The following is a 24,770-nucleotide window of genomic DNA, read 5'->3' on the forward strand; positions in this document are numbered from 1 at the left end:
ACACTGGGGTGCTGGAGTGGGTCCTGAGAACAGCAACAAAGCTGGTGAAGGGTCTGGAGCACAATTCCTATGAGGAGCAGCTGAGGGAGCTGGGGTTGCTTAGCCTGGAGGAGGCTCAGGGGAGACCTTATTGCTCTCTACAACTACCTGAAAGGAGTTTGTAGCAAGATGGGAGTCAGCCTCTTCTCCCTGACAACCAGCAACAGGACAAGAGGACATAGTCTTAAGCTGTGTCAAGGGAGGTTTAGGTGGGACATTAGGAAGAATTTCTTCACTGAAAGGGTGGTTAAACACTGGTACAGGCTGCTGCTCCGGGTGGTGGAGTCACCATCTCTGAAGGTGTTCAGGAAATGACTTGGTGCTTTGGTCTAGTTGACATGGTGATGTTCAGTCACAGGTTGGACTCGATGATCTCAGAGGTCTTTTTCAACCTAATTGATTCTGTGATGACTTGGATATACTATCTACAGCATTTAAGCATTCACCTGTGCTAAGAGGTATCTTTGTGGGCTCAGCAGCCATGTGTTGTTCAGATTCTTGGGTAGGGTCTCTCTGGATGAGTGCAGAGGAGCCAGACAGGGGGTTCTTTTTTCAACCCCCATATATATACAATGGGAGGAGGGATGAGGTAAGAAAAGGCCCCAGGGGTGTCCCCTCTCAGGCACCAAAAGGCTTCCTGTGCGTCTGTCCCTTGGAGTCAAGCTCCTGAGACACAGGGACAGTTACCCTTAATTGCCACCATCATCGTGCTGCACCTCTGTGTGCTTGCTCTGTGTCACAGTGTGGACACTGCTTCCACAATATTGTCACCTCTTAATATGGGAACACTTCCTTGTATTATTTCTCCAGATGTGGTTCTCCAAGACTTCCTCTGCCTCTTCTTCATTTATTCCTGTTAAACATTGACTTGTTTTTCTACTTGTGACAGCAAGTGTAGATATACCCAGTTCTGATTAACAGGTTTTACATTATATGATTTTGGCCTTGCTGCCAGCAGACAATGTTTGTCAAGAAAGACCAGACTATCTGAGGCAGACTGCACCTATGGTATGCCTCTGGTACATTAGATAAAGGTTGACTTCAGAGAGGTAAGGTTTGTAGGCAAGGGTAGGTGATGCTTCCTTTAACAGAGGGATACAGTTGGAAAAAAAGAAACACACTTTAAGACAGATTAGCTCTGAATACCTTTAAGCCACAGCTTTTAATGAGCCAGGCCCTGTAAAATGAAAGATTCTGAAAAGGTTATTTCAAGAATTTGGACAGCGGTATGATTCTTTCTGTTTTATAACTGAAGTTCTGAATACTCCAAATTGTGTTTAACAACTTCTATTATCACTGCTATTATGTTGTCATTTTATTTATAGGTACATATATATGTAAAACCCATGCTGTTTTGGTAAGAAATAGAGGCAAAAGCACTGTGTTATGAGAGCTGCATATTCTCTCTGACTTTTATCGAAACAATAAAGTCACCAAAAATTCACCCTGAGTGACAGAGCTGGAATGCCCCCTGTGGACCTGATGTGGATGTGTGTCCCTCTCCCTTAGGCTTGGTACAGTGTTTACTGCCAGTACCTGAGCAGTAGCCTGTTTGTTCTGGAGCATTCCGCATCAGGATGGGCACCACTGTGAATTTACCATTCCCTACTGTAGCTTTTCTCTAACAATCCTGTCAAAACTCATTTAGCTTCAAGTGTGGCAGCCCTGGTATCCAGCTGCTTCTCTATTCTACATCATGACATCTAGAGGACAGTTGTATGAATTTGCTTTATCCATCTTGCCATTATTTTACCACAGAACTTATTTACCTGAGGGGTACTTGCAGCAAGCTTTGGTATATCTTCCCGCATCATTTTACCACGTTTGTGGCTTGTAGTTCCAAAATAATTTCTTTTTTTCCATTTCTAAGGGACAGACAAAGCATTTGTGTCAGCTGGCCTTTTTTTCTTTTTTTCCGGTATGTATGATTTTAAAAAGGAACTTAAATAAAATCAGGTATTTCCTCCCTTCTTATTATTTATAAAATCTTAATTGTTTATGTTGTGGAGAGTACTAAAGGAAGGGAAGAGACACCTGCCCTTTATTGCAGTTCAAACATACAGTCATGCAATCAAAAATGTTGACATTTTTCCTTCAAAAATATTGTGGTAGCATCACTACCTTCCTCTAAGGACAGGGAAGTGGGTTTCTTGCCTACATGAATGTATAATTTGCATTCTGCTTGGGGTCTCCGGACTCAGGGAGGCAGGCACGCCATCTGCTGTGGGAGGTACAGAATAAAATCAAATACTATTTGAGAGACTAAAAAAGTGGTAGTGGGGGGGAACCCCACTTCTAAAATATTAGCTCTCCTGGAGTTTTGTTCTTTCAGGAAAGAAATTTCCACAATTCAGGCTTTTAATCCAAAACTCATTTTGAAGAAAACAAATATGGTACAGAGACAGGCAGATTTTTCTAGGTTTCTTTTGCCCATTTCTAGGCTGAATCATAAGAAGCCCAAAAGAGCCAAATGTAATTTGTAATGTGGGAGGGGAGGGGGGGAAGTTTCGGGGGAATAAAACAAAGCTGCTCCCAGACAGAGAGTAGCCCCAGCATCTCATTCCTGCCTTGTACAGTACCTTCCTTCAGCAGACTAGATTAAGCAGAAGTAGGCCAGGGTTTCCTCTCTGCTTTTGGCCCCAGAAAGCAAACTTTTCAAGGCTCTACTTCAAGTTCTTGGAGATTCAAAAGCAGCAATATAGCAATCTCCTACCCAGCTTTGCAGCAGTAGATGAGATGTAGATAACCTCTCCACTGATCATATGAGCAAGACCTGGCTAGTAGAGGAGAAAATCAGGATTTGTGACACCTTCAATCACTGTCAGACTATGGAAGAGAGTATGGCCAGCTCCAGAGGGAGCTGTGAAAGTTACAATTCTTTTGCCAGATTCCACAGTATGGAAATCTCAGCAGCAATTTGTTTGCCCACATTCCAAAAGACAAATGATTTAATGTAAGAAATATTTTCTCTGTTATTAATAGAGGTCCCTCTCCTTTGCCACTGTAAAGTTTAAAAGCCTTTACCCCCTAGGTGGCACTATACAATAAAGCAAGGCATGTTTAAATACTGTTTTCCCCCTACAGGTGACAGAATCATAGTCACTAAGGTTGGAAAAGACCTAAAAGTTCATCGAGTCCAACCTTTGACAGAACACCACCATACAAACTAAACCATAGCACTAGGTGTCACATCCAGTCGTTTCTTGAATACTTCCAGGGACAGTGGCTCCACCACCTGGATCAGCAGTCTGTTGCAATGCTTAACCACCCTTTCAGTAAAAAAATTATTCCCAGTGTCCCACCTGAACCTCCCCTGGCACAGTTTGAGGCAATTCCTCTTGTCCTGTCGCTGGTTGCCCGGGAGAAGAGGCTGACCCCCAACTGGCTAGAACCTCCTTTTCAGGTAGTTGGAGAGAGTGATGAAGTCTCTCCTGAGCCTCCTTTTCTCCAAGCTAAACAATCCCAGCTCCCTCAGCTGCTCCTCATAGGACTTTAACTCTATAGACCCTTCACCAGTTCCATTGCTCTTTCCTGGACTCACTCCAGCACCTCAATGTCTTTCTCATAGAGAGGGGCCCAGAACTGAACACAGTACTCCAGGTGCAGTCTCACCAGTGCCAATTACGGGGGGACAATCCCTTCCTGATCCTGCTGGCCACACTATTCCTGATATAGGCCAGGATTCCCCTGGCCTTTTTGGCCACCTGCACATACCGCTGGCTCGTGTTCGACTGGCTCTTGACCAGCACCCCCAGGTCCTTTTCTGCTGGGCTGATGGAATTCTTATTTACAATGTAAACTAGTGTAAGTATGCTGAATGTAGCTATTAGTCTCAGCTAGGTAATCCTCTTTTTCTGAAACTGTTTCTCTAAGTCAGTAAAACACACTGATGTAAATCTCATCTAAATTCAGTATTTTTGCTTTCAGAGTGCTATATTTTCCTGGAAAATTATGGTGCATCACAAGCTATTAGTTTTTGTTCTGTCTGTGTGCAGTGAATAAACCAGCATAGGCTATGTTTACTTTAGCAAGTCACTCAGAGCAGCAGGAGTAGACTGATAGCTGTAAACAGCAGGAGCTGAGGTTCCTCACATCTCCAGTATATCTTCACACAGAAATTATTTTGCATCAGGTGAGAACTGGCACAATACCACACATCTCTATCACCCATTTTGAAACCACCTGAAATAAAGCGATCTCACAAAACTTCAACCACGGGACTTCTAAGAAGCATCGAGTTCCCCTTTCACCTGTCTCATGTAGATATGTTTCACACCAGCCTCTACTGTCTACACAAACAGAAACAGGCAGAAGGAAGTCCTCTAATTTTTCTCACTCCTGCAGTTTCTGAGTGACACTGTTTTACTTGTTTCAGATCCTGCTTTTCACTCTGATGCTGGAACATGCGTTGCTTGGTGGTGCAGGGGAGGAACAAAAGCCTTTGCCTTGCAGCCACATTGCCAGGAAAATATCTTGAGTAAGGCCTTCTTACCCCTTGCTTTCACATGCAAAAAAAAAAGATAATATTTTTCTGACAGTGTTTACCACTGTGACAGTTTTGCTCACAGTCAAATAGAGATGCTGAGCCTGAGAGACAAGCTTAGACAGACAGGACCTTGCCAATATTGGGATGTAGAAATAGAACAAGCAGGTGCAAAACTCCTGAGAGCAAGGGGGTACCACTGAGAAACATAGAGAACAGTGGAACATAAGGGATTTAGAGGAATGATGTCATAATATCCTCAATAAATTTCTATTATTCCCTTTTGAAAAGAGGTGCTCTTCTTTTCCTCACATTATAGTACCTGATAAATAACTCATGCCATTATTTACCTCCCCCTTTCCACATTCTAGCTCTGCTCTGATTTTGCTTGTATATGGTATTATGTGTTGTCCCTCCATTTGGTCTCATAATAGCATCATTATATTTTTCTGCTAATGGGTTTAAGTCCAGAGAACACCCAAATTGTGCCAAGGCTTTCCTAGGATAAGAAACAAAACATGGCCTCATATCATCTTTGTCCTTTTTCCCTTCCAGTGTCATCCAGAAGAAATCTGTGCACCCACTTACAATGAATCTGGAAACCAAAGAGTTTGTGGGAGGAGAACTATCCCCATATCCCCATACCTTTGGGGTTGTTTCCTTTCCTGTACAGAAGGCTAACCCAAAGCTTAGGGGCCTTTGGTTTCCACTTACTCAAATTGACAGAAGTGCCTTTATTTCAACAGAAGGATACTAAGGCCCAATCAATAACTTGCAGAGGGGCAAAATTTCCAGTGTTACACAGTTAGGAGTGAAAGGTCTCTAAAACATTTCGTGATTACATCAGTGCCTTTTAGTGCAAGCAGGAATTGATTTATTCATAACAGGAGGATGTCTGCATGACATATGTGTTTATGTCCAATGTGTCAAGCGCTACTTTATGCCCTTCCACACTGCAGAGCTTTGACCCTTTCTGAGACACTGAAATAGAAAGCCAATGTACCTGTGTCAAATCAGAGGCTTTGAGGAAATGCTGCTTCTTCCAGCACAGTCTTAAGAATTCTTCCTGTGCCGGCCTCAGCTGCTATGTACACTTTGTAGGGAAGCCTAACACTTGCTGTCTTTGGTTTGCAGTTCCTAGGAGGCTGAAGTTTATTGAGAAATTATGTCTCCAGGCAGGAATAATCTTTAAATGGGAAAAGTAAATTCTTACTAATGACTTGTTTATGGTAGTTATTATTCTCAGCATTTTTTCAGACATTCAGAAAAAGATGACTTCTCTCTTGAGAAGTATAAAGCAATTCCTTTTTCACTAAAGATACAAATTATATTGCCAATAAAGCCTATATAAGATGTTGCAAAAGCCAAAGAATGTGTTCAGTACAATTCTTTTACCTTCACACGGTGCATTAGAATCTTTGTGTATGTTCTCATTATTCTTCCTTACTTTTTTAGAGTTCTCACAGGCATTTAAGTAAATTTAAAGTATTGTTTCCTGTAAAACTTGTAGGAACTTATGAACATAAGAACGTCACACCATTTGTTGAAATAGGAAGTTTGTTTACCTATTATTTGCCTAAAATTGTAGGCCTCTCTAAAACTTGCATCTAAATGCCTTCATGTGGCACATCTGCAGATCATATGAAAATATCAAATTTGTTTGTTTGTAGTGAAAACCAACAGGAAATACCAGTTGACAGATACCATTGTTCTCTCTGTGAGTCTGTGAGCTTCTGACTCAGATGGTGTCCAGTTCAAGTCAAAATCTCAGGTTTTAATGATACGTAATTAAATACAAAAGTTTTTGGTTTGGTTTTTTTTAAATTAAATTTTAACTTGCCATGTTACATACCAGGAATAAAATACTGTAGGTGATCCTGGATGAACTCAGGACAAAAATCCCAATCCATATGTTTTCTTTATTTATAAAGATTAATGTAGACTTCATTTTATTTCAATAGTTCATGTTGACTCTTAGAGTGCTAAATATATTTGACTGTAGTAGTAATCTCCAAAAGCTAATTTACCTTCGTTCTATCAGTCCTTTTTGCCTAATCTAAGTCAGTCATAAATGCGTGTGGCTTCAAAGGAAAGAGAAAAAAGCATAATGAAAATAGTCAATGTGTTCCAAAATGTTAAAAAGACAGAAAGCTATTTAAAGAACAAAACATGTCTCAGGAGCTCGAGAATCACTGTGGACTGACATATGGTAATCGTATGTCAGCATATGCCTGTGCTGCATCTACAGCATATATCCATTTGCTAAATTCTATTTGTGTCCAAAGTTGTAGCAAGAAGATCAATTTTCAATGTAGAAGCATGATGATATGTTTCATTTTTGATTTTCTGTAGAAGTAATCTTGCACATTATTATTTCCTTGCTCCTTTTCCTGATTTCAGAGACCATCCTGATGCTTATAAGTAAATTTTCCCATCTCACCCCATGTTAATTTCTCAGTGTCAGGAAAGATAGGACCAACACTAAGATTAACTAGAAAAAAACACAGACTTTTTGCCCCTCTGCAAGATTCAAAAGGTGCAGTGAATACAAGCATGTAGAATTAGGAGAGAGGAAACAGTTTCAGCTTCCTGCTCTAAATCTAATAATTTAATAACCTAACCACTGAGTCATTGTGTGTATTTGTTTCTGGTTTCTAGAACAGAAATCCCATTCTAAACCTGAGAACTCTCCTTTGGAAAATTTTGCTGAAGTTAATATAATGTTAGTTTCAATTAAATAGAAATATTAGAAAAGTGCTGGGAAATTTCCAGTGCTAGTCAGCTGCAAACTAGCTGTGAGATATGAGCTAACCCAAATTCTCATGTTGTTTCCCGAAGAAACATTTCTTCCTCCATCCCAAAGCTGAGGATAGCTGTTTGTTTCAGTTTTAGTGCCCATGTTAAAACTGAGAAACTACACATTTGACTGTTCTGGCAACTAGAAAAGTAGGTTATTAGGAGCTGCAAATAATTCTGACAATTAGCAGTAATAACACTGAATATTGTATAATACTTGGTGGGTCTAAAATTTCTTCCGTTACTCCAGTGTAAATGGCAAGCGAGCATTTTGCATAGGGATACTGTGTGACTGTGAAATAGGCTAGAGCAAGAAAAGAAACCAAGATGTAGAACTTCCAAGTGTAATACAGTGTTGTCTGAGTTACACAGATGAAGTAAACAGAGCACATATTTCCTTTCTATCTGGAAACAAGCAGTGAAAAATTTCAATTTCCAGTCAGAAGGTCAGGGATCGGATTCTCCTCTCAAGATAAATCCAAAATAACTTTGCCAAAGGAATGTCACTAGATTGACCCTGCTATACTCAAGATGAGAAATTCACCCACGTTTTTGAGTCTCAAGCATGAATGAATGCAGCAAAGTACTCATTTAATCGTTTGGTTCTGTTACACGGGACATAAAAAAAATAACTATGTGTGTCAAGAGCTAGGGAAAGGAGAGCTACTTTTAACGTGCACGGGTCCTGGGATTAGACAACCACCAGAATTTCTGCCTGAGGATTGCTGCACTGAAATCTACTGAAGGTTTACCATAACCCACCACAGTGGTGGCTGAGGAGAGGCCGTGTGATGTTAACAGCAGTTTCTGCTTCACTGCATTACCTTGTAATGACATTAGCAAATATTTTACATTCTGTGAGGGGAATGCTTCCCCCCTCCTCTCTGCTGCTAAGAAACAGTGAAGAGATGAGATCTGACACTTGAAAATGCTACAGTGCTGTGACCTCAACAGGGTATAAGATGGTCTTAGTGGATGCAGAAAATTCAGCTGCCTGAAGTACTTTTGCTTTGTCCAGCTGGTGTTCTACCGTCCACAAAGCTGCTTCCAGACAGCAGTGCTTTGTTATTCACTTGACTTTACTAGCCCTTGTCAGAGTTAATTGGATTTGTGACATGGTCAGATGTTTATTTCTTGATTCTGTTGTCCCTTGTCTTACAGGACACACATGCCAGGGGAAACTGCAGTACATCTAGCAAATAGTAAAATATGAAGAGATATGTGGACATGCTTTTTAGGAACTAAAATTTAAGGAAATGTGTGCTTAAAATATTTTTTTTTTACTCTAATATATGCCAATAACACTTAGCTCCCGATTTATCAAGATAATTAAAGCAGTTATAAAACTTTTTTTTTAAATATATCCACAGCTCTCCAGACAGTCAAATACCACACTCATTCATTCATGCATAAATGCCCAACTAAACTTTATTGTATCTGAATGGTATTTTGGGGAAGAATGCACATAAATCACAGAAATACAAGGTTGCACTTTTGATAAAATCTCTTAGTTTATTAAGTATTAGAAAAACTTACATCTTTATGAAAGCCACTGCATACAGTCATAATTTGATTACACTTTCCTTTGTGTAATAACTTTTGGTTTGTGTATGAGATTACAATCTCAGGCTATAAAATAGTTCTTACACAACTCACTTTCTAAATCTTTGCTGCTATTACTGGTGTAGTATTTTGCTGTAAATGTTTTTAAATACAATTTAAAAGTGTTTATCAAGTTATTGATACCTGTGATTTAAATCAAAAGCCACAAAAAAGGGGATTTAATTTAGAACTGCTGCAAAAAGCATGAGTTTTAGAGCAGATTCCCAGATAAGGTTTTATTCTGAAATACAATCTACCTGCTTACAGAAGTTTTGGTTAGATGAGAGGCACATACATTGCCTTTGAAAACAGATACACACACACATGCTCATACCCAGAGCACACATGGGTCACACCACCCTGGAAGTCACAGTGGATACAGTCTTTTCTTCAGGCTTGAAACAAGAGTAAATAAATCCACCACGGTCTTGGGTACAAAGAGCATACAGGAATACCCGAACATTCACTCATATGTCACATGAGCTAAATTTCACAGATGTTATTTGATAGTAAGAGCCATAAGACAGGAAGAGAGAGACAGACTGACAAAACAGTTAAGCATGGGCTTAACTTTAAGTTTGTATCTAAATCCTTATGAAGTCAACAGCTATGCTGTTGGAGCTATGCCAGCGTGCAGCTGAAGATGTGACCATCCTAGTTTACCTCATGTAAGCATGTCGTTACTAAGTTCGTAAGCAGAAATGGAGTTAGGCAACTATTTGTAAGTGTTGTGAAAAACATATTAGCAAAATTTTTATATTGGCTAGTGCAAAAGAATAATAAAATCAAAGAGAAACTACTTGTCATCACGTCAGCAAGAAACAGTGTGCATGATTTATTTCTGTTTCATTCCAATTTTATTATTAACAGAGCTCCAATGCTTTCAATGCACATAAAGCCAGCATAGCACAGAGGCAAATCAATTGAGCTTGGTTTCATTTTGGACAGCATTGGAAGCATCTGCTAAATGTACAAGACAACCAACTTTCTCTACCCCAACATATTATAATAGATGAAAAACAGGAGAGGATTTTTTTTTTTTAATTATAATGCTTCCATCTTTTGTATTGATTTTGACAGGCCATTGGACCCATTAAAGAAGACAATGTTTGCTCCTTCACTTCTTGCATTGTAGATACAAGCAAAAAGACTATCCACCTTGATCCTGAAACTGTTATTCTACCCCACTAGGAACTTCAGGAACGAACTTACTAACTTTAGTGGGGCAAGGTATAAAGTTAAATCACTAAGTTTCTGAAAAAGTTACCAAGCTGGAGAAATTTTATCAGAATATTATCTTCTGTAGTATCATGTTTCTGTTTGACAAATTAATTATAAGAAGCATTATCTTATGCTGTAGTGTATTATGTTAATTAAAAGTTCTTCATTAAATTTCACTGAGGGCAATCATAAAAAAAGGTATCATCTCCAGACAACAGTCTATAAAATATTTGGTGTATCATAGTTGCTTTATTTCATTAACATGTGTCTTTCAATATCATTATTTAGCTTCAATAAAGTTGAGATTTATTTATTTATATGGCATCTAGTAGCAATCTACAAGCAATAGCTGGAGCAGAAAAAATGGTTCTTCTCCAACCATGCCTATTATTGTGAATTGATTTATTTTAGAGCTCCATTAGGAAAGATACGTTTTCTAGCAAGCTATTCAAAATGCAGTAAAATATTAAAGAACAATCAGGAAAAGAAAGAAAAATTGCTTTGTGCTTTTATTATTTATTAACCTGTTTGAGTTAGCACTTACTTTTATACAAACACGAAGAGTTACAAGCCCCATAATACTCTGTGCTATTAAACTGTACTGTTCTCAGCCCTAAAAAGATAGGAGAAAAACTATTAAGGTCAACAACCATGTACACACCAACATAAAGCTTATCAGCTTTTATTTATTCTTACAGTTCTTTCACAATACATTATTAATACCAAGGTTGTATCAACTACCATGAATACCTAACTGATTAAAAACTTGCATGTAGGTCCACAAGATACTGCTGAGGTCTGATTCAATCTAAAACAAGATTAGATATTTGTAGAACCAAGAATGTCTGTTAAGAAAAAATGAAAGCACAAAACCTCAAAGAAACCCAATGATCTGTCAGAAGCCAAATTCCAACTTAAAGAGCAACATTCCTCTAGACATTCTGTTGGATTTTGTGTCATTTCTACTTGAACCTTGGAAGCAGGACTGCCACAAAATGATGTGTTAAAGGCATACATCCCTCTTTTCAGATACAAGGCCTTCCTCAGTGACAGGAATAGGATGACCACTTACAAAACAATTTATTAGAAAACTACCAAAAGCTGGCACAAGAGAAAACATTTCCAGACCTGAAAGTTCCTTAGCTCTCCACCCTGCCAGGAGATGACAGGGACCCTTTGGGTGGTACCTGAGAGGAAGTCCATCTGGCCACCTGCTTTGGAGCCGGCAGCCCTGGAAGTGCTGCCATCCCTGACGCAGAGGCAGCTGCAGCTCTTGGAAGGCTGGGCCACCTGCCAAGTGGATGGGTAGATAAGCTGGCAGGCAACCAGTAAGTTTCTGACAAAAATCTGACAAGCTTGGGTTCCACATGATTTTTTTTATTTTTAAAACATAAGAATGCTAGTTTCTATTCATACCAAAGTTCCAAGTAGTTTATGTTAGGAAGTGCACTTTGTAAAAGTCCATTTCCTGTCTCCAAAATGTATGTTGAGTAAAATTTAACTTGACAGTTTGCCATGAAGGTCAGATAAAAACAAACAATATATGCCTAATTAGAAAAATTAGTATTGAAATAAGAACTGTACAATATACCTAGTAAGTCTGTGTCATCTATTGCCAGAGTAGTGCAATACTGTAGAAGTTCTGCAAATAGTTCTAAGAAACACTGCTGAAGTATCAGAAGCAATGAAGCTGCTTTACTGTGGCACCTCCTCAGGCACACTAGGGCCACACATGGGCAGACTGACTATAATAATGGTTTAAAATGTTGTAACTCTCCCAAGTTTTTGTTAACTTCCCTACGAAAGAATTAGTAAAAGGATAATGTAATCTGCTGATACAGCTCAGTATGAAGTTGTCTCAGCACAAAATTTAATCAGTATTTTAGACATAAAGTAGCGCATGTTAACGGAGTTACACTGAATATTGTGTCTGAGCTAGAACCTTCGGCTTGGATTGTGCAGTTTGCTTACCTATTTAGAAGAGAAGGAAAATCTACAGACCTCCCATTACTGAACAGAAGAATAATTAAGTAGCAACAACTTAGCTCTTGCAGTAGCTAAACTGAAGAATTTTAGCAGCCTTCAGCCGTGTAAAATATTATTTGGGGATTGAAGGTTGAATCCACGCTGATCAATCCAATATTCCTTCTGCACTTGTGTCAATGCTTTACACCCTGACAGGGTGGCTGGCAAGCCACAAACCAAGTTCATATTGCTTTGCAGTCAGGAGTTCACTAGAAAGGAATGCTGACAGAGTCGTCCCTTTTGAGTACCTCAATCTCGCTGCATTTTGTTTTCAGTATTTCCCCTTCACCATTTGAAACAAATGCCAGTTTCATACACCCCCTATAGTATTAATTAGCCCGAGGCCTAACACTTGGGACCAAAATAGCTTTATGCTACATTATATTCCTTCAGCTCTTAAAAGTGAGAACCAGTTTCAGCTCTTCTATTTTTTTTTTTTTTGCCAGAACCTAAAGAATCTGTTAAGGAAAGCAGGAATCACTGAAGCAAAGAAGAATCCACATCAGGCATTCTGTCCTTTGACAACAAGAAAATACCAGCATCTCTTTTGCAATTTGGAATTTCTGCTGTACCAGTACAAGACTTCAGAGAGAAAATATCTGGCAAAAGGAAAAGTGAAAAGCCTTGTCTCAAAGCTTCCATTTCATATATTACACAATTTAACTTCTCTGACCAAGGAAGGTGGTGACTGCCAACTCTTCTTCCCTGAGAGCCAGAAGGAATAGCAGAGCATAGAGGTAGTCAGTACACATTTTAATGTACTGCTGTCTCATGCACTCTGGACCATCAAGAGAAAAACTGTGTGTTACTTGTAAGGCTTCCACTCTAGTGAATCTCATCTGTTTGGCTCTCCTCCTAATAATACCAACCAGCACCCCGCAAACATGCTCATACTGTATTAGAATATAACAATTTTGTAAATGTGGAAAAGAGACACATTTTTTGAAGTCAATGACTGCAGCTAGCAAAAGCCACCTCATACACTGCAGATCACTTGGGCAAGTCAAGGCCTTTTTGTCAGAGAATACCTTTATTTCATGAACTGATATTAAGCTGAATTTTTTTTTCCACCTTGCATGTCCTCAGTCACTGGCATTTTTCATGTGACAAAGCAAATGCTAATTCTCTATGGGCTGTAAGGGAAAACAGCTGCTAGTTATAAATGGGGGTTTTGAGAGCACTTGGTCAACCAAACTGCATAGGTTTAAGTACCTCCAGACTGTATTACATCTGTCAAAGCAGCAGCAAATACAACATAAAATGTAGAGTAGGTCCCATTTTTAGTGTGTCAGTAGAATCAGCCTGCAGTTATTTTTAACTGCCTTGGAAAGCTTAGCAGGCAGATACAGTTAATCCTTTAAAGGATTTGCAGGTATTCATAGCTTAATAAGTAAGCATAGTGGATTAAACCAATAGAAGATTGTAGACAGTCAAAGACAACCATTACATGCTAACATTCAAAAAATAAAAAGAACAGTTTCTTTTGTATACTTTTTTTCCTGACAATTGCTCTCAATTGTCAGTATGGGCCAAAATCCCATACAGTGATGAAATAAAAACGTTAATTAGAGTCATTAAAGTCAACATGTGTGATATTTAAATCATCAGAAAGCAGTGAATTTCTGTTGTCTTCTTTTCCCATTACCCTATAAATGCTTTGAAAAGCAGAACTGCACCATGAAAATTAATTTAAAATACATCTACTTAAGCAATAAATAAATAATAAAACTAAAATGGTAAGATTCATTTTAGGAAGAAAAAAAAAAAGCTGAGTGATTTTTACAGGTCAGATTTTATATTGGTTGTATTCTTTCTCAGGATTCACTGACACAGGCTCGACTGAGAGATGAGGGCCCTTCAATATATTCATAAACAATGTGGAAAAGTACACCCACAATAAGACAAAGAAAAAAAATCAGATGACACAAAACTATTAGGCTGAGAAAATCTAGGGCTGGCTATGAAAAGCTTTAGAGTTTGGTTCAATACTGAATGGGTGATAAAATGCCAGAGGCTATTCGGTGCCATTAAGTGCAATGCACATCAAGAGAGGAAGAGAAAATACACACATATGTATATCCATAAGGTGCTAGTATCACCAGGAAAGAAATCTGAAAACATCTGGTGCTTAAAGAAGCAAACAAACTTAGGAATTATTTAAAAATTAATAGAGAAAAACATGAAAAATCTGCCCTGTAAACGCTCAGGCCACAGACACGTTATGAATACTCTATGGAGTTTTAGTCATTCCATTATCAAAAAGGTTATTATGGTAGAATTAGAAAAATATGTAAAAAAGAATATGACAGCAATGTATTAAGCCATGGATTTTAGTAAAAAGGTAAGCTGGGAATTGTTATTCACTAGTTTTCATAATATAAATACTTGAAGGCATGCATTTTTTTGGTAGTAATAAATTAAACTAATTTTCATTAGATAGTGTGAGGCAGAAACTGTACATGGATCAAAAAAATCATGACTTCATTGATTCAGCAGTTCTATTCAGTAGGTCAGCAGTAACTATTAAACAAAAGAGTCTCCTAGCCACTGAAGGCTAGAAGAGCATGATGGAAAAATCACTGTAAGCATGACTGCTTCCAGACATGTTTTTCCATAAGCATCTAGTTACTAGGTTAGGGAGACTTGTCATCTGGCTGAAATCAGCAGTTCTTAAAACCTAATGACTAAAATGACTGAAATCATGATGTATATTGTTTGGTGTATTTTTACAAGAAATTTGACCAGGACCTCCCTGGTTCTATCATTGTTATTTAAAAAGAACCAAGATGAAACAAAATTGTTTCATTAAATGTACAACTGAAGAAGCCTAACTCCCTACACATTTTTAAGGTTATATACTCTGGCTACCAGACAAATCACTCCTTTCACACCTCAACTGTGTTAACTGAAATATATATATATACACACGCACACACATACAATAGTTGAAAATAGTTGAAATATATGGAGATAATAAATATATGAAAGATAAAAGAAGAATACAACTCCACAAGGTTATAATTAGGACCCTGCTCTTCCCAGATGATTCAATAGTGGAATATATTGTTGACTGTGCCACTTGAACAGAATTGTGAGACATCGGAACACAGGACTAGAAGGGAACTCCTGAATCACTGCAAATAATCAACTCTTACACTTGCAGTCATATCACTCAATCCCTTTCAGAAGCTGACCAAAGCCCCTTTCATAACTCGATCAGATGGCAGTCTCAAGGTGTCTCTGCCCTGACTGAAAATTCATTTTGATTTTTAGACTTCATGTATTCCTAGTCAGTCAACAACTTACACTCTTTCCTAACGCAGTCCCTTAATTTAAACAGAGCTCTACCTCTTTGGTGGTACGTTCAGAGAAAGGACTCGTATCATCTGTTCATACTCATTTTGCTTGGCTCAAGTCAAGCTCTGTTACAGCACAGCTCTCTTACAACATGGTATGCAATGTGAAGAGGTCCAAGCTGACTGGGACACCACGCCAGTCAGTGCAGACACTGTGGACATTCTATACCCACATGCCCCTTGTTCTAAGAGTGGTACAGATATGTTAGCACATTCCTTTCAAACCAATGTGCCCTGTCACCAAGACAGCCAGTCTTCTTCAACATGTATTCAAAGCCAAACTAACGTGGCTGTACTAATTCACTTCTGGAAATAGTTTAGTGGTGGTTAGATCAATTATTTCTATACCATACTTCACTGTGTAGTGTAATTATGCTCCCAGACTCACACTGTACACTTCTAATCCCATGGATCACCATGCTCTTTCTCCTCACTGATTTTGTACTGATTTGCCTTTCTGGAATTTCCACGGAACAGACTCCAATTTTTTCATACTTCTCAAAGTCTATGATAATCTTTGGCATGCAAACTGAAAAGATTTTCAGTTTGCACCGATGCCTTTGCTGGAATGCTGAGCCCGGCGAGTCACTACAATTATTCTGAAGCTTAGTGACAACTCTATTATGAGAATGACATCACTTCTTATCATTTTGGAAGAAACCTCTCCCTAATATAGTAGTGGTAGATAACTGGTATCACTATCACTGACTTCCTAAGAGATGCCTGAGAAAGGAAGAAATGACGTTAAAACAGTAGGAAATTAAGATTGACAGAACCCTTGACCATGGTTCTGCACTTTTTAAGAGCAGTCTATCTTAACTTCTCACACATTCCAATCTTTCCCCTGTACAAGCCAATTTGCTTAGTTAACCTGGACATCTTTCATTCCTTGTGGTTTCTCTGGCTCTGTTCCACACTGCAGATTTGTTGCTGCAAGTCACTCCTACTAACAGACACTGCATAGAGAACACAGTTTCAGGAAGTCTACCACTTATCTGACTGGATGCTTCACTGTCATATCAGCACTTTTTATGAATTCAGGAAGGGCAGGGACTAGGAGTGGGAATGAGAGCAATTGCTTGGGCAATGGATTCTATCCTGACACAAGCATGAAGGGAAGACCAGCACAAAGAGCAACAAAAGTCTTCTAGAAGGATTTGAAGGCATAAAAGGGCTCCAAAACGCAGGGATACAGTAAGAAAAGTTTTATCACAAAGCAAATGAGATATAGTATCATATAATCATTTAGGTTGAAAAAGACCTCTAAGATCACTGAGTCCAACCATTAACCTAACACTGACAAGTCCACCACTAAACCATGTCCCTAAGCAGCACAACATGTGAAGCTCCAGGACCCTACTGACCTAGAACAACTTGGTGGATGGGAGTATGAGGGGCATTCATGTTTTATAAATTAATTAGAAAGGGGCTGTGAAAAACAAAGTGGCTTAAGAGAAAGGACAGACTGAAAAACATTCAAAATGGAGATTTTATATTTTTAAATGTGTGGTCTTCTGCACAAATTTAAATTTAGTTTTTGAGTATCACCACATAACAATAATAGCTGTGTACACGTATTTAATCTTACAAAAGCAAGCAAAATGTTACTGAAGTTGAATATGAAGACTATATGTATTTACCCCAATATGAAACCACAAAATGATGTAATTTATACCTTAACATATATTTTGGAAATATATAACACATATCTGAAATCAGACTATGTAATTAGAAAGATCTGTATTTGCTTAGCAGAGAAAGCAGGACAGTGGTACTTCCTCATTCCCTTTCTGCCATCATAATGTCCTACTGCCACTGTAGCTGACTTCTGTGTTCCTCACACACTGAAGAAATGAATGAATAAGAGGAAAGCCTGCAGGAAGTCTCTGTGCTGCACTATCCTTTCACGCTTGTTTTGCGTTGCAGCAATACCTCTGGCTTAACAGAGGTTTCACTTGATTTAGTTCAAGTCAAGAGAAGAATCAGCCTCACCACCACTGAGCCCATACACCTGTGCAACATGGCCTTAACGTTCCTGACCAGCATTCTGAATGCCTGTCCAAAGGCAAAACAAAGCGATCAGAGATTCCAGATGCAATCTGAATGTAATGTGATGTGAGCCAGACAAATCTTCAACTGAAGCGCCACCGTTAATCTCTTTCCCAAACACAGAACATTGCATTAATAAATATCCACACTCACTTCAAAACTTTCAGAGTATCTAGCTAGAACACTTTCACTTTAGTCCTACAGTAGAGGGTCAGCGAATTTTCACCATAAATCACCTTAAAGACAGAAGCTGCATTGGCAGTTTGCAAATAATTTGAAGGAAAAAAATTAAACCAAATCCAGCAACCCCTAACGCAAAACAGAATGTTGGACAACTATATATTTGGTTTTGACAAAAAAAAATTCCGACTGTCTTACAAAGTGTGTCACATTGAATAAACCTAGAATTTTTCTTTCCTTTATTTTCTTTGGTACTTTTCCTCACCTAGGTATCCTTGCTGTGAATCAGTTTCATAGGACGGTACTTCTCTGAATTCAGATTTGATCCTTTTTCTTTACTCTGTCAAGATTCTTACCAAAGTAATGAGGAATTGTTTTTATTATCCACAAGATGCAAGATTTATTCCTTTATTACGAGTAAATAAACATATAAAATAATCAGTTAATCCTCAGCTACATCCACAGACCTGCTCCCATCACACAGAGATTAAGACTTAAACAGAGGCCTTTCCCTTGACTGTAGCATCACTGAGCCAAGGGCAGGGATAAGAACCTGGGAGGGTGCCACAAAAGGGACAAGAACAAAGCATCTGTTCTGTGTGGATTTTTCTCTCCTCCCACACACTGAAGGGAGAGATGCATATGAAATGTGTGCAGTGTTTATTTTTAACCAGCTAGGCAAAGGGCCATGATGGCCCTGTCCCATTACTCTGTTTATCTCAAGGACAGCTACAAATGCCTCCTGCCGAGATCTCATGTACTCCAGTCATGACATGATATCCCCATCCCTATTTTTTAACTGTTGCCTTATATGTTAGAAATGTGTCTCAGCAATGCATAATCTTGGCACTCTGGGTGCAGTTCTGCTAATTGTTTTTGTGCATCACATCTCTTAATACAACATATGGATAGGTTTTATCAGGATTTAAACAAATGCCAAAAAAAACCCAAAACAGGCCCCCTTCCACTCCAAAGAACCTTTTTAATTCTGTTTACTGAATATATAATTTCTCTAAGGTTGGCTTTCAAGTGAGAACTCTTACTGCCAGTGTTTCCACTCTCACCCCATTAATAACTTTTTTATTTGTTTTTCTGTTAATCATTCTAAGACATTGTGAGGCTATTCTAGGGCAATTCTCCCTATTGCCAATTTTTGTTTATATTTTGTTTGGGCTGCATTTTTTCTATCAATTCACGGAAAGTAAGAGCACAGGTTGGTCTTACATTCATAACTTGATTATAACAATCAAAGTCATCCATTTATGGAGTTGTGAGGATCAAGATGATTTTAGCATGAAATTTTATTTAAAAGGACATCATCCTTATCAGAGATACTATGCACAATTCACAGAAAGAGTCATATGGGAAAGAATATCCTCCTCCAACCATGAAACAACACAAGAAACAATATACTACTTAGCTAAAATAGCAATTTCTAACCCAGTAGTTTAAGGAAGTATATATATCTCTGAACTCTGCAGGCTTTCAATGACTAGACTTTGAAAGCGAAAAATGGAGAGACTCACATTGGTTTGTGTAACTAAATAAAACATATTGCAAAGTTTTTGCTTTTTAACAGATAGCAAACTGAAGAGAGAGAACAAAAGCTGTAACAAAAAATGTAAACTCTCCTGTGCAGAGGCAGCATAAAACAGGAGTATGTGTCAAGATCATTAAGCCACTGAGATGATGAAAACCTAACCCAAACATATTTAATACTCACATAACCACAATATTTCTTTCCAAGCTAAGTGCTCTAGAATGCTTACTTAGGTGGCAGCTAAAAATGCTCAGTGTCTTCAAAGGACTCCAGATTTTGTAACATTAGCCCCTTTTACAGTTTTTATACACAGTTTTGGAAATACCACCCAAGGACTGGGCCAGAGGGAAATGAACAATTAGAAACCAAGTCCAGTAGATGAGATTCTCAGACCACACAACAGAGCAGTTGGGTGACTGTTCAGCAGTCCCTGCTTAGAACAGCATGTTTACATAAATCACTGCAAGGTAGTCTGAGTAGAGGTTTACACTACTTTAGCTACTCTGCAGTAATTGAGTGAACACTCTTATTTTGCAGTTAATGTCTTACTTTATTCCTACTGAAGACAGAGCAAACACAAATTTTCACTTTGGGACAACTTGCATGAAGCAGCTACCACACCACAAACACACATCCTTCCTTGTTTTATGGTAGCCTATCCAAGTAGCCATGCCATCTGACAAACAAAAAGCCAGTATAAAGAAAGCCAGCTACTTGAGAAGCAGTCACTCAGCTCCCCAAGGTAAACAACTGACTAAAGGAATAGAATTGTAAATAATGCACAAGAAAAGTGCCTGCTGCTGGGAAATATTCATTCATATATTTTTTTATGAATAAACAGTATTGTATTGAAAACAAACAAAACCAATGACAGTTCTTTCTTTGAAGAAATGATCCTGCTAAAACCAATGGAACAGTTTTACACCATGTGGCCCTGAAAGAACTGAATGTGTCTTGAGAGGGAATATACATTGTCTTCCAATGGATTTAAACCATAATAATACATAGCAAGCACATATTTTTAAACAACCAGACGTAGAGCACATTTTAAATCCCACAGATTCCAAGTAAGGGTGTACTTAAACACATGTTTAAGGTTCTGCATCTGCTGCAGAATGGTAACCAATTTAGGTTAAATAAATGAAACACTGTCTCTGTGAAATAGAACAGTCTTTGTCTCCTTTGCAGCAGGCCATAATACACTACTTCATAAAGTTAGTTAGCCATGCACATTCTTAAAAATTTACAGCGCGGTATGCAGAAATTAAATTTAGAAATAAGTGGTACATTGCTGCATGGTCTGCAGAGCTTATGGTACCCACAAGCACAAACCATAACTAGATGAATTACAAGATTTACAGGTGATCAAATGAAAAATAGAAATGCGATACACAAAGCTGGTCATAGTCTAATAATATCTTATGGATTCTTCCCATTAAGACTCCTGAGACATATTTGCTATTCTTATTATCTATACAGTTTATATTAACAAATTTCAGATTGAAAAATTAATTCTGTGCTGAAGTTACCCATTTGTAATTTGTTTTATTGCAACTATTCAGCTAAAGCACACACTATTTTCTCATTTCCCGACAGAATAACTTGAATGTTGTAAACAAGAAAATAATCAGTAGTTCACTTTCAAGATTAAATTTCAGATGACTGTTAATACTACAAAAAAGGCACTTTCAAAAATCATTACCATCTTCATGAATGCTTTCTGAATGTTAATTGCACACAAATTCAGACCCACAAATAATGACAAATAATCTTATCTTTCTCTTTTAAAGAGTTTAGTTTTACACTTTTGAATACACTACAGCCGAAGGCAACAAAACATCTTGTTGGAAATTTTGTGTATTCTGCTTCTTCATTGCTGCCTTTTCAAGGAGATGCTTTCTGCACAGTGAACTCCAAGTAAGTATTAAGCACTGTGACCTTTATAATTTTGATTTCAACAACAAGGTCAGCATTGCTAAGAAGCCAGTTTTGCCTTAAAGGCAAAATCTCTGGGAGAACCCAAACCAGATCTTTTAAATGTAATTGAACTACAACAATTCATTTCCATACGCTTAAGAAAAAAGAAAGCCTTCTAAATTTGCAACCAATTTTATAGTATTTGGCCACTGACAATAGATGCAGACAGAGAAGATGGACCATCACTTTTTGGATTTCATACAACGCTAACTCAGACAAAAGTTTTTATGTGAAGAAAAGCAACAAGGAGCCCCATGTTAAGAACAAGCAGAGGAGTACAGAATAATCAAAGCACATCAGAAAGCGAAGAGGCGCAGAACGCGAGAGAAACCAAGACTCCATTCCTGCGATTGCCAACCAGCTGTGCTGAGGAGGTTCCTTCCCCTGGTGGTGCCTCCTTGGCCAGCACAGCATAACTGACTCAAAGCTACATAGCTGACTCCCTCTCAGGGTCTGCACTTTGGCATCACCCCAGGGCAGCAGAGGGATGTAGATCTTGCCTGTATTAGGAAATGACATTATTTCGCCAATGAGATGATGTCTTTGCCCTTGAGCGTACATGTAGTTAAGCTGCTGGCAATGCTTTTTCAAGTTAGAACTGTTGTAACAGTCAACAGCTGAAACAATGTTATTTCTCATCATAGTTGATGGACTTGATTCTTCATTGTCTTTGTCTTGTATAGTCATACCTACCTCTGAAAGCATAACAGCCACTGGACATAAGATCCTATCAAATCAGAATGGTACTTTTAGGTAAGAGAACATACTTTTAACTTTAAAACTTACAATTTGATAGTTAGGGAAGACCTTATATTTAAGTTGCTTAGATAAACATCTACAGGTTGGGTGAGGTAGGAGAAAATGAGGCTTTTAAGTTTGCTGGGCATGATTAACATCAGCTCCTATTCACAGTTACATTTTGGAAAACACTGTATGGAATGACTGTTCCCATACATTGACAAGATCATTTTGCCAGGTAGAAATTTATTTCACAGGGTAGGAAAGGAAAGAATGTCTTACTGATTCCCCCCTCCTTTTTCCATGGTTGCTTCATTACAGCTTTTCCTAAATTTCTTCTTCCTATCATGCTGTATAGCTCTGTGAATAATTTGAGATACTATATCAGCACACTGCAGTTGATGAAGGCTTGATTCTCTCAACATTTTTGCTTCCATCCTGATTTTTTTGTAACCTAACCTAAGAGTATGATGACCAAGCATTTCCATTTTCACTTTCTCCTCTATAGCTCCTGAGACAGAAATAAAATGGAGAGGAGGCAGAATAGGAGGGAGGGATGGCTTCTGCTAGAGGTAGAAAATACACCACACAACCATCATCAAAACTGTCAGATGTGATAATTTGGTAAGTGAATCCTCAGAGAATTTTAACTGTACACATCTCTTTCACAGATACACAACAAAATCCTCTATTACAAGGCAGTGAAAGCCACCTTAAAAAGACTCCAGAATGATTGGATGTCAGGGGAAGGAGGAGTGGAGAAAGAAAAGAGGTGGTCTCTCTCTCACTGTGAACAATCTTTGGTAGATTCATAATCACAAGGTTTTGGTTTTTTTCCAGGAAGCAACATTAGCCTCTATAAAATCAGAAGCGCAGGAAAATTGCATCATCTTTTCTCAGCATCAATATGTTCCTTACAAAGCACAAAGCAACATGCTCTTATCATTCTTTCTTGTAGCCTTTTATTTTCTACTACTTTCACATATTTAAATATTAATTCTGTCATACACATTGTAGTTCCAAAAAAGTCCTAGGGGAATATCATTTACATATATCAATTGAATATACTTCACACGTGAACAATATGATAAGGAACATAATTCAAAATAACAAGCAACATGAAGTAGTTTGAAACTCTCGTTATTTTCAGTGACTCTGCAAGTAAGGTGTTAAAAGGTAATTCATTGAATTGTAGTCATTTTCCACTTCTTAGTAACGTTTCACAAAAATCTGAAGACCACACACCAGAATAAATAGCAATCCATTTCTCAAATTATGTTAAAACCAGTATTATCCCTTTTGATTGAAGTAGGTTGCTAAAGTTTGGATTCTTAGAAGGTGTTTCTGCTAGGAAATGTATTCTAGAATCTGTTGAGGTTCTTTGTTCGTTTTTTGCTTTCTCTTAGAACCGCATCTTGACCTGCAGCTGAGCTGACTTATCTGTTTACTGTCAATGGCAAGGTGTTCCCATCCCCCTGATTTCCAAATTCAAACTCCTTCTCTCCTTAATCTCTGGTCAGTTCTGTTCCTCACCCTTTGTTCTGGCTCAGCCACTTGTCCAACACTTTCCACAAGATGATTCAGCTCACTAAATTGGAAGTGTTATTCACCCATTTTAGTAATCAGTTTTCTGCTATTTTAGTGATTTAAATCAGTTAGCCCAACAGTGAGGAAAACTAGAGATAACAGAGGAAGGCAGTTCATAGCAGGTCGGAAGAAGGCCTTGTGGGGTCATACAGCAAGAGTTTTTCTTGGTGGCTTTTCAGCAGCATTCCTCTATTTAGTGGTCACCGTTAATGAGATGATGCATCTCCACCAGAATTTTGCCAGTTTTCCACACTTGTGTTCTATCCACAACAAAATACTTCTGATCAATAACTGCACATCTGCCGTAAAAAGTACCTGTAATTCAGTACATGACTAGTGTGGTTTCACCTATTTTACACCTGAATAAAGAAATACACTTACATGAATGGTGACCTACAAGTTGCAACACCCGATCTCTACTAAAACAACAAACGCATGAGAGGAATGTTTGTATTTTGGGTTGCAAAGCAAACAGAAAGGCATTGAGAGGAATGCATGGCTAAGAAAAAGGCATAATTTTTTTCCTATTTCGAAATACTACATAAAAAACAGTGTCTTCAGGAAAAAATAAAATTAACACAGCAGCCAGAAAAAACTAAAGTACAAACTGCTGGCATACATAAGTCGCTAATCTAGCCAATACCTTTCTGTATATCCAGAGGCTCTGGGAATGTGCACCCTTTGTCTGAAATAGAGGTACACAAGGAAAAGTCCCCTGCATTGGGTTTTCCCTGAATGCCCCCGAAGGGACAAAACTTACCCATTAAACTTTTACGGAATTCAAAGCCATTCACGTGTTACACTCACAAACACGCTACCAAAGTAAAGAGAGGGAAAAGGGTTGACTTGCTTCCTTGCTTCTTCTGGGACTTCCAGCAAGAGTCGAGATGTTAAAATGGTGCTGATGCGACCCATCTTTTTCCAGGTCTCCAGCAATACTCGTGAGAGAAGATGAAGTAACGAGGCCTCCTGGAGAGGATGGCCACCCTGTCCTCCCCAAAAAGCACGCCTCGCCCCCAGCCGCACTTACTTCTCCTGGATGCGAGGTGCTTCCTTCAGGGCTGGGGCTGCCGGGGGAGCAAACGGCACAGCGCAGCTCCCTGCCCAAGGCAACACCTCGCAGCGGGGAAGGGCACTGGAGACATTCCGACCCAAAGGCACTCGCTCCGCTCCCGGG

The 24,770-nt window shown here is 38.6% G+C and overlaps 1 protein-coding gene across 1 annotated transcript in view; it reads right to left on the reverse strand.

Moving 5' to 3' along the window:
- Positions 1 to 24,770, reverse strand: part of CNOT10 (CCR4-NOT transcription complex subunit 10) — a 66,189-nt gene that overhangs the window by 36,990 nt on the left and 4,429 nt on the right. The gene's annotated exons all lie outside the window — the stretch shown is intronic.

The sequence above is a fragment of the Manacus vitellinus genome, unplaced genomic scaffold (assembly GCF_001715985.3).
Source record: "Manacus vitellinus isolate BGI_N305 unplaced genomic scaffold, ASM171598v3 scaffold_3_pilon, whole genome shotgun sequence".
Lineage (NCBI taxonomy): Eukaryota > Metazoa > Chordata > Aves > Passeriformes > Pipridae > Manacus > Manacus vitellinus.